Source organism: Vanessa cardui, chromosome 14 (assembly GCF_905220365.1).
Source record: "Vanessa cardui chromosome 14, ilVanCard2.1, whole genome shotgun sequence".
NCBI classification, from domain to species: Eukaryota; Metazoa; Arthropoda; class Insecta; order Lepidoptera; family Nymphalidae; genus Vanessa; species Vanessa cardui.
In genome coordinates, this window is record NC_061136.1 from 11,934,405 (window position 1) to 11,952,651 (window position 18,247).

Genomic DNA, 18,247 nt, shown 5'->3' on the forward strand with positions numbered 1-18,247 from the left:
ACATGATATAAATTGTCTAATAAACAAAAATATTATAATACCTAAAAAATAAAACTATCTAATAAGATCTTACTTTTCTATGCAAAATTTAAACGAAAATCGAACGTTACATTTTAAAATTGTCAATAACATTCCAAAATTAAAAATAAAGTCACGTGAGCAATATTTACACATGGTACGAGAAAAATACAACAAATCATTTGGTATTGGTAAATTAATTTAGCTATTTCGAATAAGTATCATTTCAACTTCCTCGAGCCGTCGTGTTTGTGCACGTTGTATATTTTTATGATGGCGTCGTTAAGCGTCGTCAACTTCGCTTTACAACCCTTGTCGCATTTGTTACATACCCAGTGTGTCTCCTGCTTTTGATTTATGTGTTTCGAACGCTTTTTGAATCTGTAGTCGCCGAGGATGATGATCGCGTTGCCTTGCCGCGACCAGCTGTAGCGCGGGATAAGCACGTCTGCGGGAAAAACGAAAATTAACGAAAATATACGATGCTGACGACGTTCTCATATTCTAAGACAAGGCATCGGGTTCCGGTATTAAATAAAACTAATTTTAATTGCTCCAGCTTATAAAATTGGAGACGATATCGATCTTCTGTCCTACGTATGGGAAGTTACTGATTGCATGTGTGTCATCAAGATATGTATTTTTGAGTGTATGCTGTAAGACTTCGATATGTCTACCGGAACCCGAGACTGATCTTGTCTGATGATATGAAAACGCTTACTTGTTATAAGCTATTAAACGTTGACCACATATTAAATTGTCTAATATTTGGAAGTTGCTTGATTTTTGATAAATTAAAACTCTTCATAAATGTGGTGTGAATTAAAAAAACTTCATAATAAATAAAAACGTATTTTATTTTGAAAACAAATTAAGTGATGGGATTCTAATTAAATAATAAATCAATTAACAATTGACACTTTAATATAAGATATATATATTTTTGCATTTTTATAAATTTATCACCAAAGGCTTTATCAAAGTGTTATACATTTACAGTGAAAACTCATTTCTGGGCCACCAGATTAGTATACATATTTTTGCAGGTATTTAATGTAAGTACGAGGCCTACAAAGATATATCTATCTGTTCCTGACTGATAGGCAAAGTGTGCACCGAATTAAACGAGAGGTCATAAGCGTTGAGATGGTGTAGAAAAAGGGCGCAACAATAGTCCAAGGAACCATTTCTACTTATTTTCAATTTCTAGGCTCGTTGAGACATTGTATTACAAATTGATAGAATTATTAACATTTAAAATTTTATTCTATTTACAAAAGCCATAAAAGTATAAAAAAAACTACTTATAGTTAAATACGAGTACAAAAGGCCGCTCGTCCACCAAATACAAAACTAATTTCCTATTTATACCTAGTATAGACCTTTGAAATGTATAATATAATATATATAAATAACAAAAAATATAAGATACATTTACGTATTTGCACATTCATTTTCAATTTTATTTTAAATTTTTCTATACAATTACACCAAATAAAATTTCTTTATAATTCATACTTAATAAATAATTTATTTTATTAAATTCCGACTGTATATAGTAACCATAAATTTCAAAAATAAAAATAAAATATATGTTAGTCTATGAATATACCCATTGTATATTATTTATGATATTATAATACGCTACGCGACGCACCAATCTCCAAATTTGGACAATGTTCTACTAAGAGTCAGTTACAAGGACGACATATGCTGTTTACAATAGAGTACTAGATAATTTGTAAAAAGTTGTTTGAAAAATGAATTTTTATTTTAATTGAAATCATAAAGAAATGTTTGATTGAATTATTCCATCGATTAATTATATCGCTAAACTAAACAACTCTAAATAAAAAAAACATCGTAAAAAAAAACAACTGACTTGCCTTCCCTAGTTATTCCTAATTTCACTTCTTTTCATTGCTAAAGTAGTAAGACGTTATTTATTCCACTTGCTATATAATGGAACGAATTCCTCCTAACCAGGATAGCTTATCGTTCGTGTATGAGCATTACTCAATCTGTGAGGTCAACGTTGCGTGGCGTTATAGTACAAAATCATAATAGCTAAGCATTGTAAGATTTGAATATATAACTATTTGACATTGCTCTTGTTTTTCTCACCATGAACGGTTGCATGCCGACGTATATACATTTGTTAAACCTACAGTGTCGGCAGAAAGACCGTGTGTCAACATTGACGTGGCATATCTGCCCAGGGACAGCGTTGTATCTCGAACACACGTACTCCGATTGCTTGTTCATTTGTACCGTTCGTTTGAAGAATAATTTGCAAGATTCGCAAGTTTGAACGCCATAGTGGCTTCCGGAAACCACGTCACCACAAACCGGACAGGGCGGCTTTAAAACTGAAATCATAGTTTTTATTACCATTGAGACATATTATTTTTATTTTTATGATTAATCGGTCACCTCTGCTGAAATATTGACATTAAAAGAGGCCTTAAGCCATTTCTTTCATTGCCAAAAAGCTGCCAATAAGAGCGATATTATTTTAATAATGTTTGTGAGTTCATTGTGTAACTTACCCTTATAACGACGGCATTACATGTTAGGTTGTAAAATAATAAAAAATTGGTACCTTTATTTTCATATATATAACTATATTTTACACCATCAATTATTATTATTTTACGATAGCATTCAATTTAATAAAGAAAATAAATCTCGTGAAGAAATACATATATGTATTTGTATTGTTAAAAAATCTATGAAAGATTTTTCTTAAATGATATTGGGATCATATAGTCACTTATTCCATAAAATTAACTGGCGCTTATAACTTAAATGAAAACATAAAAAATGTAGTGAAACAAATATTTTTCTCTTCATCATACATTATATTTAAGCTAAAAATAATCGGAATAAATAAAACTTTTGTAAAACAGTACAAAATATGTATATAGGTATATATAATGAGGTTCTACTTATAAGAAAATATTCAATTAAACATGACATACGATAGCATTCATATGACACGCTGCTATTTCTTCTTATTATTTAATTTGTATTATTCTTATATATTAAAGAGTTTCCTACAAAATTTAATAAAACATATTATATTTGTGAATAAAAAGTGAAATACACATAAATTTGACCTCTAAATTGCAACAATATAATCTTTAACCCCTAAATGATCGACACACAGACATAAAACACACTTTGTAACAAGAAGCTTCGCTTCGTATTCGGTTTATTAAGTATCTAAGCCGATTCCTATATAGTTAGGATTAAAGATAAATAATATTTGACTTGGAAATGACCAGCAACCAGTTTTCTCGTATATATGTCGGTTTGAATGCGAAGGTGGTATCGGGTATAGCTCTACAATGTGTTATTATTTTGTATTATAAAAAAAGAACAATTACTTGATTAATATATGTTTTATAGTAGAGTTATGAGTATAGACCATATATATATAGATAGATATATCTAAGATTTGTTTAAGTTTAGTCTTTGTGTCATTTCAATTTAACACGAATGTAATTATTTCGAGGAATTTCGTGTATTTGACCATCTTATAGATCTCATTCATAGAACGTACATTTTTTACCATCAGAACTTGTGCTACGTATTGTGTGCATGGTTGAGTGTTGGCCTTACTAATTATTTTAAAATCATTTCAACAACAATCGTTCAAACAGTCTTGCGTATGACGCTATTTCTTTATTTTGATAACTCGTCATTTAAAAAACCTTACCTTCAAACTTCTGCACTTTATTTGATGTTTTTAAATAATTTAATAAAATGATATCCATTAATTAACAGAATATATTTATTACTATCTAATTAATGAAAGTCCTTATTAAATGTATGTTAGAAAAATATTGTTTTCAGTGTTTTTTTTTATTATCGATATTTGTAAAGATTTTCGTATAATATAAATTTCAATACAATATTCAATTCCGTTGATATAGATATGATTACAAATGCAAACCATTATTATATATTTTAATCTTAAATATAGATACATACACTTTTAATTCATTTTGTATATAATCAATTCATACATTATCTTTATTTAATATATTTATTTTTATTTAGTTTAGCAATTATATCGACCAAATATTTAATAGTTCTTAAATAAAATAAAAAAAACTTATACATATTACCTTAAGTCTTAACCTAATATATAAATAAAATTACGAAAATTAACAGCAAGCCAAATCATTATAGGTATATTTTCATGGATTATGGTTGTGTGCCCTGTTGTGGTAGACGGTGGCGCCCCCGTACGTGTGTATGACGGCCTTACAGCCGAAGTAGCTCCGTCGACTGCACTGCCACCTTGCCCTGTCGTTCCTTGCGTAGTGTAAGGAAAACTTGTACCCATCCACCACCATCATAGCTCTATTATTCTTCGATAACGTGTATGATACTGTAAAATAATAAAAAATATTAAAAACATGACCGGAATTATTCTATTAGTCTCTTTAATTTGTTATCGTAAAGTTTGCAACAGATTTATTTATGTATGCGATGTCAACATTTCGTTTTTGGACTATAACTTTTTTAAATCAGGGTCTCATAAACTATAATTTTAAATGTACGTACAACAATTAGCTTATGAAATTTGTTTAAAGACGTCAAAAAATAAGCAATAAAGGGATAGAGAAGACGAAGTTTACTAAACAAGTGTGTGTGCACACATATGAACAATATATGTACATAGAGTAACGTCAGATTTTAGACTCTTTATTCATACATAAAATGGCGGACCCTAAACAACCGAAAACCATAAAAGATTTTTTTTTGATGATTGCATTTTATCCAGTAAGCATTATTTTGCTCCTCAAAAAGAGGAGGCCTTTTCTTCTGTGCCTCTTCAATGTGGGACATTAACACTTACTTAGCTCAACTCGCAGTATTATTATTTTTATCGCGTTATATGTATTTGTATATTTGCACTTCATGTTTTAGTCAAACAAAACCACGAATATGTTAACCAATAGCCATCGTCACTTACGTCGTATATACCCTAATCATTTGACCTGTCTTTGATGACGTCAAGTATTATTGCTTTTTTAAATAAATTTTAAAAATAAAATGTTTAAACGCGTTTTTCTATTTTCAATTGTATATATACACTGATTTTGGGAAAGTCAGAGCAAAATAAATAATATAATTTATCGTATATAAAATTTTAATACTCCTCTTATACAAAATGATTAATCATAAGCAATATTTTTTATAATATTTATAACATCAAATAAAAAGTCTTTTACCGGTGCAAAAAATTGTATGTATCTTTTAAAATTTTTTAAAAAGGAGAGAATAAAAATATTTCAAATATTACTTTACTTGCTTACTTTTATGAAATTATAGTAATTAAGGAAACAAGTCTTGGAAATGAATGTACCTAACTAATATTAATTAGGACAACAAAACTATACTAATGTACCAATTATAAATCTTGTTATTTTTTAAGTACCCAGTCTATCGGATCGTCTGGTAGATTTGAATCTGTGAGGAAATATAATATGTTATTTGGAACTGAGAATTGTGGACTTAAAAGACATTTGTTTCCTTTTTTTGACATACGAAATTTTGTTTACTATATTAGTAATCTTATGTAGAAACCACAAAAAATGCTACATCAAAAAAATATTGTTCGTTTACAGCGTGCACAATCGATATAGATATTATTACACAAATAAACATACTACAAAGATGCACCTTGCTTTACTTATTTTATGTATGCGCTGCGGTCTCTTTGATAAATAGACACACACACAAATGCATGTATTGCAGCGTGTTTGCTAACGAATCGTATTCCGTTGACTGAAAATATTCCACATTGTTTCAAAGATAAAAAATTAAAACATAGAATAGTTACAAAATTATAGTTTCTATACTACTATTGCAATATATCACGAATTCTTATTCAATAGAAGTTTATCCGTACACCACGACGGTAAATACTACATTATTAGACTAGCTGCTATTATTAGAGATAACTTACTATAATAATTTCTTAACAAAACTGTTTGTTTAAATGTATGTGAAATGTACTACACATTAAAAAAAATAAAAAAAAACAGCTGGTGTTTTTGGAATACCCCAATTAAGACTAGCATAAGTATAATAACAAAACTTATTACACTCATAAGTATTTGACACGTTAACCAAATCTAATTTATTAATAATGCGAGGTTTATCATATCGATATGCTCCATGATATTAATTAAAATATCATATATTTAGTCTTATTATAAACATCAGCTGTAAATTTGAATTCTTATATATATATAAAATATGACAAAATTAATCTTGCAGTATAATACGTTTAATCATGGAAATTACTATCATATAAAATTCCCATATTATTAATATTGCTTTCAAATCATTTGATACTTTTGTATTATAATAAAATTAGAGATACAAACGCTTCATTTTAAATTTAATATTAAAAATATAATATGTATATAGGGAAGTTGCGTTCAATTCTAGTTAGAATACGACATACTATATCTACTATTATCTATTTATTTGTACAAATATGAGATCCTTGAAATAATTCGAATAAACTTTTGGCTTATTCCTCAGTGCTATTGATACAACGAGACTAATCAAATTCAAAAAATACATTTATCACCTAATTAAACCACGTTTTATCTATTTCCATCGTCAATAAAATGTAAATCGAAAGAAGAAGACAAAACTTTGTAAATCCAACCAACAAATGAAGAAATTAACTTAAAGTAATTATAGAAACTCAACTTAGACTTGCTTAATATATACTGAGCTGTTGCATTTTCTTATCGCTAACCGATTTATATTATTTCCTTATTTCGTCATTATCGTTTGTCTCTTTTCTTGCCCTTCCTCACCCAAAGTAGGTGATATTATACATGTCATACTTCCCGGAGATCATTTATATTTTATCCGAGGCATCCCAAACGAATTGTATAAACTATTATTTGCGTTTTTATTTATTTTGTTCATTATTTAAGTCCACTTATTCATTTGATTTATTCTTCAATCAACTATTGATAGTAAGATAAAACAGAATAAATGCTATTACACGAACTTGCGCAGTTACCATTGTGCTAAATATTCGCTGCCTTAAACATTATCTTATTCACTTTAAGTCTGATAATTCGTGAAAATATGACCATATATGACTATTCCAAACATAACAATCAATTATTATTAAGGAGACTATTATAATTTTTTTCGCTCGCTATGTCGCTGGGGTATATATTAACGCCGGTCAGTTCCGTCGAGAGAGGTTTATTGCGGTTTATAAGCAATTCCGAGGCGTCGTGATTGTGCCAGCCCTTGACTTCGACGATTATCGTTCCGCAGGTCTTGACAACTGCCTTGCAGCATTTGTACGAATGCGTCGAACAAGTCCATCGTATTATACCGTTCCTCGTCGAATGTTTGCAGTATGTATATTGCTTGTACACAATCAACGGTTTCCCCCTCATTGACTGGGTGATGAACGCTTTGCCTGAAAAATAAGACTATTAGAACCGTAAATATTTTTTTCAAATTTTATTCTACTAGCGTAGAATAAAAATGCGTCAGCTATTGTAAAATATAAAAAAAAAAACAATGATCACCTCATGAATTGTCATATTGACTAAATTAAATGCTCAGTGCTCCTATTGAATCATTATTCAGAAACTTATCGAAGGTGTTTATTGAGAATAATTTTAAAGATGCCAAGATAATGGTCTATTTTTTCCCTGCATTCCAAAATTGTTGATATGCAAGTACAATAATTTGAACGTGATCGCGTTACTAACTACCAAACAGACTATATTGGTCACATGGTCATTGTATAATGGTAACGATCTTCAATTATACTTTTAGGTCATTTTGAATTCTATGACTTAACATTAATACATGATGCTCTCAGGATGGATGTCACTTGACTCAGCGGAAAAAGTTTTTTAAGTTATTGCCTTCTATTTTTATATAGTCTGTGTAATTCTCAACAAAATTATGAAGTTGTATTTACAGTATATACTGATTAGTACTGTAGAGTTCTACGGCATAGACATAACATACACTTCTGGCATACTGTCATCTTATCAAAGACAATGGCATATCATATAGACACGGACCATTTTAACTTTATATCAACATATTTTCCCAAATCCCAGCAAAAGTATAGCTTGATCACTTTTAATCAATAAGTAGCTGTATTAATAGTAATAAAATACTTAATTAGATAAACTATTTTATTACAAAAGAATCTACAGAGTAATGGAACACAAAAGCGTTAATACTGAAAAAAAACAATTATGCCACTACATTTGTACTTAGAGATGACTTTAGAATAACACGTAAGGCAAGAGATTACAAAAGAGATCACTATATTTGTTTTATCACATATTTAGCACCTTAAGCTGCGTTTCCACTAGGACAGCTGGCAATTATTGTGTTGAAACTGTCAATTATGTCTCACAAAATTGCCACTTTTCTTGTTGTGGCGACGCAGCTTTATACTTACATCTTAGCACTAATATACTCTAAGATTATAAAAACACCAGATCGACGCGTGGAATATTATAATGAAGCAACAGCGAATACAAATTCCCAGTAACGGCGCGTCTACTTATTAATATATCAAAAGTGCTATCAACTTAAATATTATTAATTATTTGTATTCGCTTTAGTTAGTCCAAAGAATGATTCTCACGCTACACGGACCTTTTGGATTTTATACTCTGAGAACATACTATTTTTAAAAAAGATTGAAATTCGAAAGATCTAGATCTAAATTTCGAAATCATTTCAACCATTTAGTATACGATAAATTTATAACAATATTTATAATATCTGATGTTATACTTAATAGATATAAACTTAACAATGTGCGTGTGAGTATATTGCATGATCCTATGTACGTATTTGTGTGCGAGTTTACATTTCTGGTTGTAGTTGGTATAAATTTAGTGCACAGCTTATAAAAAATATATATTTTTATGTAAATTATAAATCTCAAAGTTGTTCTATATATTATACACATCTAGTTTTAGCATTAAGTTATTTTACAGCCAAAGTAAATTCAATTTATTTATTATACTGTCCAATACATCTTTATTATAACTATCAATTTCAATATTGACATCTAACGTAGGAAGACATAACATCTGGTGGCGCAAGCAGAAACTAATTTTAAGTTACAGAGTAATTTTAGAAAGGTCTGAATAAATAACATTTAAAGCAAATGTAATTACAAATAAAAAGCTCCTAAGATTTAGTATGATTTCACCACCGGTTTGTCGATGATATCAAACTAGAAAAAGTATAATTTCTAAGTAGGTTACTAGTTGTTTTAGTATGTTTAATGTAGATGACCCAAAATATCACGTATTATTATAATAGGCTCCATACGTAAGATATCAATGAGAAATTAACGGAACGACCTTGTAGTGTGTCATACAAAAAATTCAGTCGGCGGATGATTATGGTGATTCTTCGCATAGATTAGTTTATTCTGTTCTGTGTAAACCCGGGCCGGACAGCCGTGGCTGTTGTGCGTGTAGCAGAACCAGCAACACCTGTTCCCAGCGTAGGCATCCCTCGTAAACGTAAAATCCCCAAGCTTCATTAAACTCGCACCGTTCTGTGAGATCATGAACTTGACTGAAACATAACGATAAGAGTTATAACATTTCTAACGTTTTTTTCATAAATTTTTGAGGCTTCCTTTACAAAAGAAAACAGACAACAGCGCACAAGCTTAGAGGCGCTATCTATTCCCATATGTACCGCTGAAACAGCAAACCTAGACTGGAAAGAATTTCGACGCTTTACGTTGTTTCCGAGGCATAGAATTGTAAAACCAGATAATATCAGACATAGGGCAGCTATTTCAAATTCATCGAATGAAAAGCCCAATAAATTATTATTGACCCGACCCAGGGATCAATCCCAATCGGGTTAATAAAAAATAAAAATAACTGATTAGAAGAACAAGGCAGTCTCTTATGTATAAAGTAATCAGATTTAAACTAATTTAAAATTACAATCACCCTTTAAGTTAGAAACCACAATCCCATAATACCACAACTTGAAACCTTACACTCCAATAAAGTAATGTAATATGTATTATAAAGTACATATACAATATACATACCATTATTTGTTTTATAAAAAATTATGTTTTAATCGAAAAAAAACTTTATTTAAAACTCATCAGTGTACAAGATTTCTTCCTTACATTTGTATAAAATAAGACAATTAAAATGAATATGTGCACAAATTTAAACTTATTTTTGAATTATATATTTTCTTAACAATCCGCGTGCACTGTCTTAAAAAATAAATAAAAGTAATAATATAAATATATACAATTATACAAGTATCATAACTTGACGACAAATTACTTTTTTCTTCATTTTTTTTTCGTACATCTGTATAGTTTCTTTTATTTCATAATTTTATGTGTAACATGTGTGTGAACTTATGTTGCCTATTGTACATAAATGTCACTATGCCAGAGTCCTCCACACAAGAACCAAAACATCTGTACAATCATAACAATCGCATAAGGGATAATCGCTTAGAATACAAATTGGTGCTAAGAAAAACATTTCTTTAATAATGTCTCAAGGCAATTTTTAACATTACATTTTATAAATATCAGTATTCACAGCAACGATTGTAAATTAATTATTTTGTTTACATATTTTACAACACGATAAGTAAATTTTAATAACTTCCCTCGTTACGTTACAGTATTTGCTCTTAATCTGGGTATCAAGTTCGTCTAAGTTCGCGTGATGGAACAAAAGATGCATCGTGTGTATAACGCCGAACAATTCACTCGTGTGAACATAAAACTGTATACATCCGATCTCTTCTTTTGGTTTCACGAGCCTCTCTTTCCCATTTACTTCTAAAATATCATAATTGGATAGCATTTTGTAATCCTCGAAGTTTTTCCGCGATTTACTTTTGACAAACTTCAATTCTTTTATGAAATCCTGGTATCTATCTTCGTTTATGAAATTAATGCTATTGCCTTTCTTACGATTGATTAGTTTACTTAATTTTTCATTAAATTCTTTCTTCGTTTCAGCTATAACATATTTAGAAAATATTTTCAAACCTAAAAAAATATCAATAAAAAATTACATTGAAAATAAAGAGAATATAGGTAGGTATATTGAAAAATAAAAAACTTAGCTAATATAGAAAGACTTAAAGCAATATTAACTGAAATTATTTTAATAAAATTAAATATATAAAAAAAAGAAAAATAAAATCTGTTCAAGGAAAGTAATGCAAATTTAGACATCACCATATTTTTGCCACAATTATCAAAATAAGTATTATATTATTTACTGTATAATTATATCTTTATTATTTATTCTCTTTGTCTTTTGCTCAACATACATCGTAACAGTTTGCAAATGTAACATACGGTCACAAATTATTACACTCAATTAGAATACCAATTCAAGAAATGTTTTAAAAAATACCAAAAACTTATAAAATTATTATGCATTATAATTATATACCGTGATAATGCATAATTAATAAGATTCTCATAACATAAAAGAACAACGAATATTGTAATGGATAAAATATTAGTAATAGTAGACATATATAATGTCTAAGATTCGTAACAAAAGTAATCATAAACATTTCCTCAGTAATCAAACCTGTGATATCTTAAATTATCAAATAACATTATAAAAGGTATGTTAAATTTCTTCCTAAGCGTTAATGAGTTCCTAGGCGTTAATAAGTTTTCTTTTAACAAATGCCGGTATCTTTACGCTAGGTCACATGGCCAAGCCTGCCTAGGTAGTTGCCATTTACTTATCAGCTATTCTACCATCGAACATTATTATTATTATTGTCATCCGGTTTAAAGCGTGATTCAGTGTCACAGGCACAAGGGGCATAATATCTTAGTTCCCAACATTGGCGATGTAGGGAATTGTTTATCTTTCTTTCAGCATCAATATTTATGGGCAATGGTGACCTATTATACATGAGGCCTTACCTTACATAACCGCCTTTTAGGAAATTAAAAAATAAATGTTATAGTTACACAGTTTTGTGTTAAATATCCGAAGAAACATGTCTTGATTTGCGTCACAATACAAGTCAACCGTTAAAATCGATGGCGTCTAACGCGATCGACGATACGGTGAGACGCTCGTTTCTAATTCATGCGTATATAATTTACTACTACGTACGTATATTATATATTTGAAATATGAAACGAGAGGGGAGAACGATTTTGACGACTCAAACGAGTCTCATATATCAGTCGCCACGGTAGCATGCGTAAGCGATCCCGTGGTGCTCGCCGAGAGACGGTGAGGATACCGCTGGTTCTTTTTTCAGCGAAAAAAAGGGTCACAATACAAACAATAATCATCTAAATATCATACTAAAAAATAAGAATCAATGGTTATTTGTCTAATTCATCTTTCGACTCTTGGAAAGAAATAGCTCCTTTGATATTTGAAAAATAAAGTTTTCAACTAGCAATAATGGCATCTTGGATTAACCTCATTGCTTACGATATTGCTTTTGCTCAAAGTTAGATGCTGACTCAATCATCAATCCATTCCAATAACAATAAGTACCTATTATTAACTTCTCTAGATACGTTGCATTGTGTGTTCTTAACTTACTTTTGTCAAACTTTAGTACGTTAATGTTATTTATGTAATTGATTTATTGAGACTGTATCAACAACAACAACAGCCTGTAAATTCCCACTGCTGGGCTAAAGGCCTCCTCTCCCTTTGAGGAGAAGGTTTGGAACATATTCCACAACGCTGTTCCAATGCGGGTTGGTGGAATACATATGTGGCAGAATATCTATGAAATTTGTCACATGCAGGTTTCCTCACGATGTTTTCCTTCACCGCTGAGCACGAGATGAATTATAAAGACAAATTAAGCACATGAATCAGCGGTGCTTGCGGGATTGCCTTGAACCCGCAATCATAGGTTAAGATGCACGCGTTCTAACCACTGGGCCATTTCGGCTCAAACTGAGACTGTATAACTGTACTTATTTTATCATTAAATTTATTCTTTATTTTAAATAATTTGCTTTAGATAATATGTCCAAAATAATTATAGTACTATTAAAGCACAAAGCGATTTTGAAATTATCTTAATTCGAAGGAAAGAAAAACAAACAATTAGGAACTTCATAGTATATATATCAATAAAAACTAAAATATTTTGAACATTTGCAAATATATCTTTATTCATTTGTATCTCATATATTCAAGATACATTGAAACACGTTTGGTTAACCCATATATATATATCTACAATCTACATATACATAATTGCCGCATCCTGTACGGATACTACATATGACATACAATAATTATTGTATAATAGAAGCATTAATTACATATATTTATTTTTTTAAATAATAATAACGTAATAATGCCCTAATAAGGATTTACTAATATTCCCATTTAAGCTTAAAGCTTGTGTTAGGAGTGATGACGTCAATACCACATGGGGTAAGGATCGATTCTGCGAATTTCTACCTCGCTAGACGGCACTAATGAATTTTCACCAAATATATTAATAATATATTTATCACATAACAATAATAAACTTTCAAATGCATAAATTCCTAACATATATAAGGGACACTCGTAGGCCCTTAGCCGAATATCCGGCCTTAGGATAATCATACTGAGATCGTCTATTTCTAAGATCTATTTAGTAACAAATCACTTATCATTTGGTAGTAATCACAAATTTTAAAGAATTAATAATGTAAGTAAATATAATATATTTATTTCTTTTCTCTCTGCCTTTCTTTTGTTGTCTCTTTTTTTTTATCAACGACGACAGTCTAGTCAGTAAAGAGATCTTTACGCCCAGCGTCAAAAAAAATATTTTATGATATCTTCCTCGAATTGACTCATAATACGAATATGTTTAAATACGTATTTCACATACTATATATTTTTGTATCAACCGACCTCCTTCTACATCTAATAATTAAACCATCTACCTTTTCTTTGTATACTTAAAATAAGATATCACCTTTTGGTTTTTTTTTGCGTCTTCTCTTTAAGAACGGAGGTCATAACTGACTCAACTAACAATCGAATTACATACCCTAAATGTTTTGTTCACACTGTTTTGACGCTTCTACTAAATTCACTTTATTCAACGAAAGTTTATCAAGAAATTTTAAGTTATCTGTCTGATTGGACTAACAGGCCACAAATGAGTATTCTGGAAAACAATCAAGCGAAACTTAAACACATATGAATATATGTTTCGGATTGGTATAGATCACGTGCTAAACTACTAATCTGGTCAGAGCTTCAATCAGCTGTTTAATAACTAGTATAATATTCATCACCACTAAAATACAACTGTGGAGGTTTATGATTGTGATCGATTTGATATTTAGTAATTTTCCAATTCTTGTCCATGTGTATTTTCGCTTTACAATCTTGATGCTGTTTCGAGCAATACCAATTTCTGGACAGGCGATTCTGTGAAAACGTGTACCCTTGAAATAGTAACATCTTTTTATTGCTCCGCTTTGAAGGAATTAATTGGTAGTCTAAGTCTGAAATTAGAAATTTTTTTTATTTTAACCTTTACTCCGCAAGCTGTCATTTTCTCCCTTTGGTTATCTGTGAAACAGTTAGTTTTTCAAACAATATATTTGTTTTTCGTTGAAATTGTTTCGAATCATAATTCCGATTATTTCTGTACTTAAAATGATATATGCGTTATATTGCACATATTTCACGGTTCACAATATTTCGATAGTTTACAATCTCACGAGATAGATTGTGGTCTAACGATGTTTGTAATCTTACGGTGACATATATTATGTAAACACTAAAGATTTCTTTCAATAGGTAAAAAAATTGAAATATTATAAAAAATATATGGAATACGAATATTAAACTTTTATTAGTATTTTATTTAAAAGTCAATTTCTTGACTGACAATAGTAATACTTAAACGTCTCTTATTTTTAACTATATCTAATTTTATAACGTAGGTCTGTCTGAGCCTTAATAGTATTTATATTGACATAACATTCAAAACATTTAAACAAAATACAAACCAAAATATACACAAGTTTATGTTAATAGAATAGAAAATACACAGAAATTCTCTTCGTTATAACTCGCTTGCTCAAAAAAAAATCATCGCTTTCACTTCAGCTTGGCTTGAACACGCAGATATGTCTGATACTTAACAACATAAAGTGTTTTCTACAGTTCGTAGGTTACATTTTACTGTAGTCGGATAATACGTCCATCAGATAGTCGGTGTAAATTGGGAGGGTCGTGTGAGTGAACAGTAAACTTGAATATAATCCTTCCATCCTTATCCATATGAACTTTCGCCTTACAAGCGTAGTGGGAACAATACCAGTATCTCCGATCCAACTTCGCCGTGTATGTATACCCTTGATACACTAATAACGCCTTACCGCGTCTTGATGCTGATATTTCATAGTCATAGCCTGTAAAAATAACATACATAAATCCTACTATACTTTATAAGACCTTATATCAAGCCACTAGAACAAAGAGAAGTGTGTAATACACACTAACTCAATTAAGTAACGCCTTCGCGCCGAAGCGTTTGGTTATGAATTTGCTACCACACCTCCACTGGCTGAGACAGATTAGGTGGTATTATTTTGTGTTACCTAAGGTGAGATGTTCAGTCAATGACCGTAGTATTTTGGGCGTTTGTGAATGGGTTTATGAACCTTACTGAGTCATAATTATCAAAATCAGTATCCCAAAACCCTTTCTTAGTGTAATCTCTATAAGAATGAAAGACCTCGTGCATTGTTCAAATATATTTGTCTTATAATTTAGCTTTTCAATTATTAATCAATTAGGTGATTTTGGTTAGTAAAATAATCGACATTTTACCAGATAACGTGAAAACTCATTCTATCTCAATAATTTATAAATTCATCTAATTTGTTTTATGATACAAAATTTGCAAACCCGGCAGATGTTGTACTGCCCTGTATAATCGATTGTGCCATATGTATATGAGGCCTTATTGAATATAACGCATATATACATATAACGCCAGGAGCAAGCGATTAAAACGATGTCGACTTATAATTAATATATAATCCGATATAAATTAAGGTAAAGGCTGGAAGTCGTTGGAACGCCTTTTTTTTCACGCCATGGAAACCTTCAGAAAGGTACTCAAGTTCCCCTTATTCTAACGGAATATGTGGGATTCCTACCAAATTAAACAAACTGTTTAATTTCAACATGTATATACGCAGGCGAAAACTATATACTCTTTAAAACAAATTATAATAAAGATATAAGATCATTTTTTCATCAAGAAAAAAAAATATATTCACTTACCACGAACACAATTATTTTTTTAGACTTACGACAATACTTTGATAATAATGTACAGTCGGGGTAAGAAAAGGTTCATCGCCTTAAGATATTTTCGTGTGCTCAGTATAAGCGATAATCTGCTTTACCGATCGAGAGTATATATATGACAGAAATATTTCGACAATTCAGTAGAAGATATCATATCTATTTTGTAATGACTAATTACGCCATTAAAAAGATTTCATGTTGATATAAAAACTAGATGTAGTTCAAAGATGGTACACTATTCTGAACCAAGTTTAATTTTGTATGCAGTTGCCAGTTTAGTGCTTTAATTTCAAAAGGTACTCAAAGTTTACGACTTGATAAAGGAATGAATTTGAACACTGACGAAGGTTTTTTTTTTACTCTGACTGCACATATTACTCGATAAATATCAATTTAACTTTACATTTACTAGGACTTATTGAAATAATCAATAAAAAAGACAAATCACGGTGCCCTCCGCAACTAATTTATCGATCTTCAAAAACAGGAGTATTTTTACTACAATTAAAGAAACTTGAAGTATTTAAAATCTAATCAAATAATAATTGCTCTTCCATCTACAAATCTGATGAAAGAGTTCGTTCAATTTATTTTAATAAGAACTCCTTCTTTCGTCCTAACGTATTTTGGGGGTTGATGGTTGTGTTCTAAATCACATTCGACTATAGCATTAGAGGCATTCATTCTGACTTTCGCCTTGCAATTTCTCGATTTCCCGGAACATATCCAAATGTAGCATCTCTTGTTAACCCTAGCGAACGTGTAATCTTGTATCATCAATAGTTGACCACCGCGCGGCGAATTAACGTATTCATATTTAACGTCTAAAACATATCAAATGTATAAATTAATTTGCGGTACCGTTGAAACCAAAAATATTTTTATTGAAATCGACTTTATAGTACATTTCATCAATAAAATATACAGTAAAAAACATGATTTTAAAAGGTTTGTATTGCAATCATTGTATAAAACTAATATATACATATGATGTGTACCACTTAACCGTAACATTATCATTTGTCGATTTATTTTTTCGTTTACTAATCGCTACTTCTGTCAAAAATTATACACTTATCTTACGAAACGACAAAAATACAAATCACGATGTCTTCCGCAACTGAGTTATCGCTCTTCAAAAACACGAGTATTTTTTACTATATCTAAAGAACCTAAAAAGTGTCTAAAATCTAATCAAATAATATTATGACAACACTAAATGTCTAATTTATGAGATCAGACATGATCTGATAGAATAGTTCGTTTAATTTATTTTAATAAGAACTCCTTCTTTCGTCCTATAGTATTTTGGGGGCTCATGGTTGTGTTCCAGATCACATTCGACTATATCATTCGACGCATTCATTCTCACTCTCGCCTTGCAATTTCTTGATTTCCCAGAACATGTCCAGATGTAGCATGTCTTGTTAACTCTGGCGAACGTGTAATCTTGTATCATCAGTAGTTGACCGCCGCGCGACGAATTAACGTATTCATATGTAACATCTAAAACATATCAAATGTATAAATTAATTCGTTTTTCCGTTGAAACCATAAATATTACATGGGCTGAAAACTGCAAAGTACCGGGCCTGACAAATAAAAAAAAATTTTTTTTGGTTAAAATTAGCTGTATTTATCAACGTAATTTCCATCAAGAAGAACGCATTAATTCCATTCTCTCTAACATTTCGATACCACTTTTGTACAACTATTTATCTTTTCCCTCAAAATACATAGACCTCAGTTTCAGCGATAACCTCTTCATTGGAGCAAATTTTCTTACCGGCAAGCATTTTGTTTAGGTCTGCGAGTAGCCAGTAATCTCTGGGAGCGAAATCTGG

General features: G+C 30.3%; 1 protein-coding gene and 1 non-coding gene across 5 annotated transcripts in view; one reads left to right on the forward strand and one right to left on the reverse strand.

The window, feature by feature from the left end:
- The window catches only part of LOC124535174 (modifier of mdg4-like), a 319,147-nt gene that overhangs the window by 224,295 nt on the left and 76,605 nt on the right, over window positions 1–18,247 (forward strand). The window lies entirely within an intron of this gene.
- LOC124535472 lies at window positions 12,420–12,561 on the reverse strand. Its single transcript, XR_006966811.1, has one exon. It is a non-coding gene; the product is annotated as a U4 spliceosomal RNA (small nuclear RNA).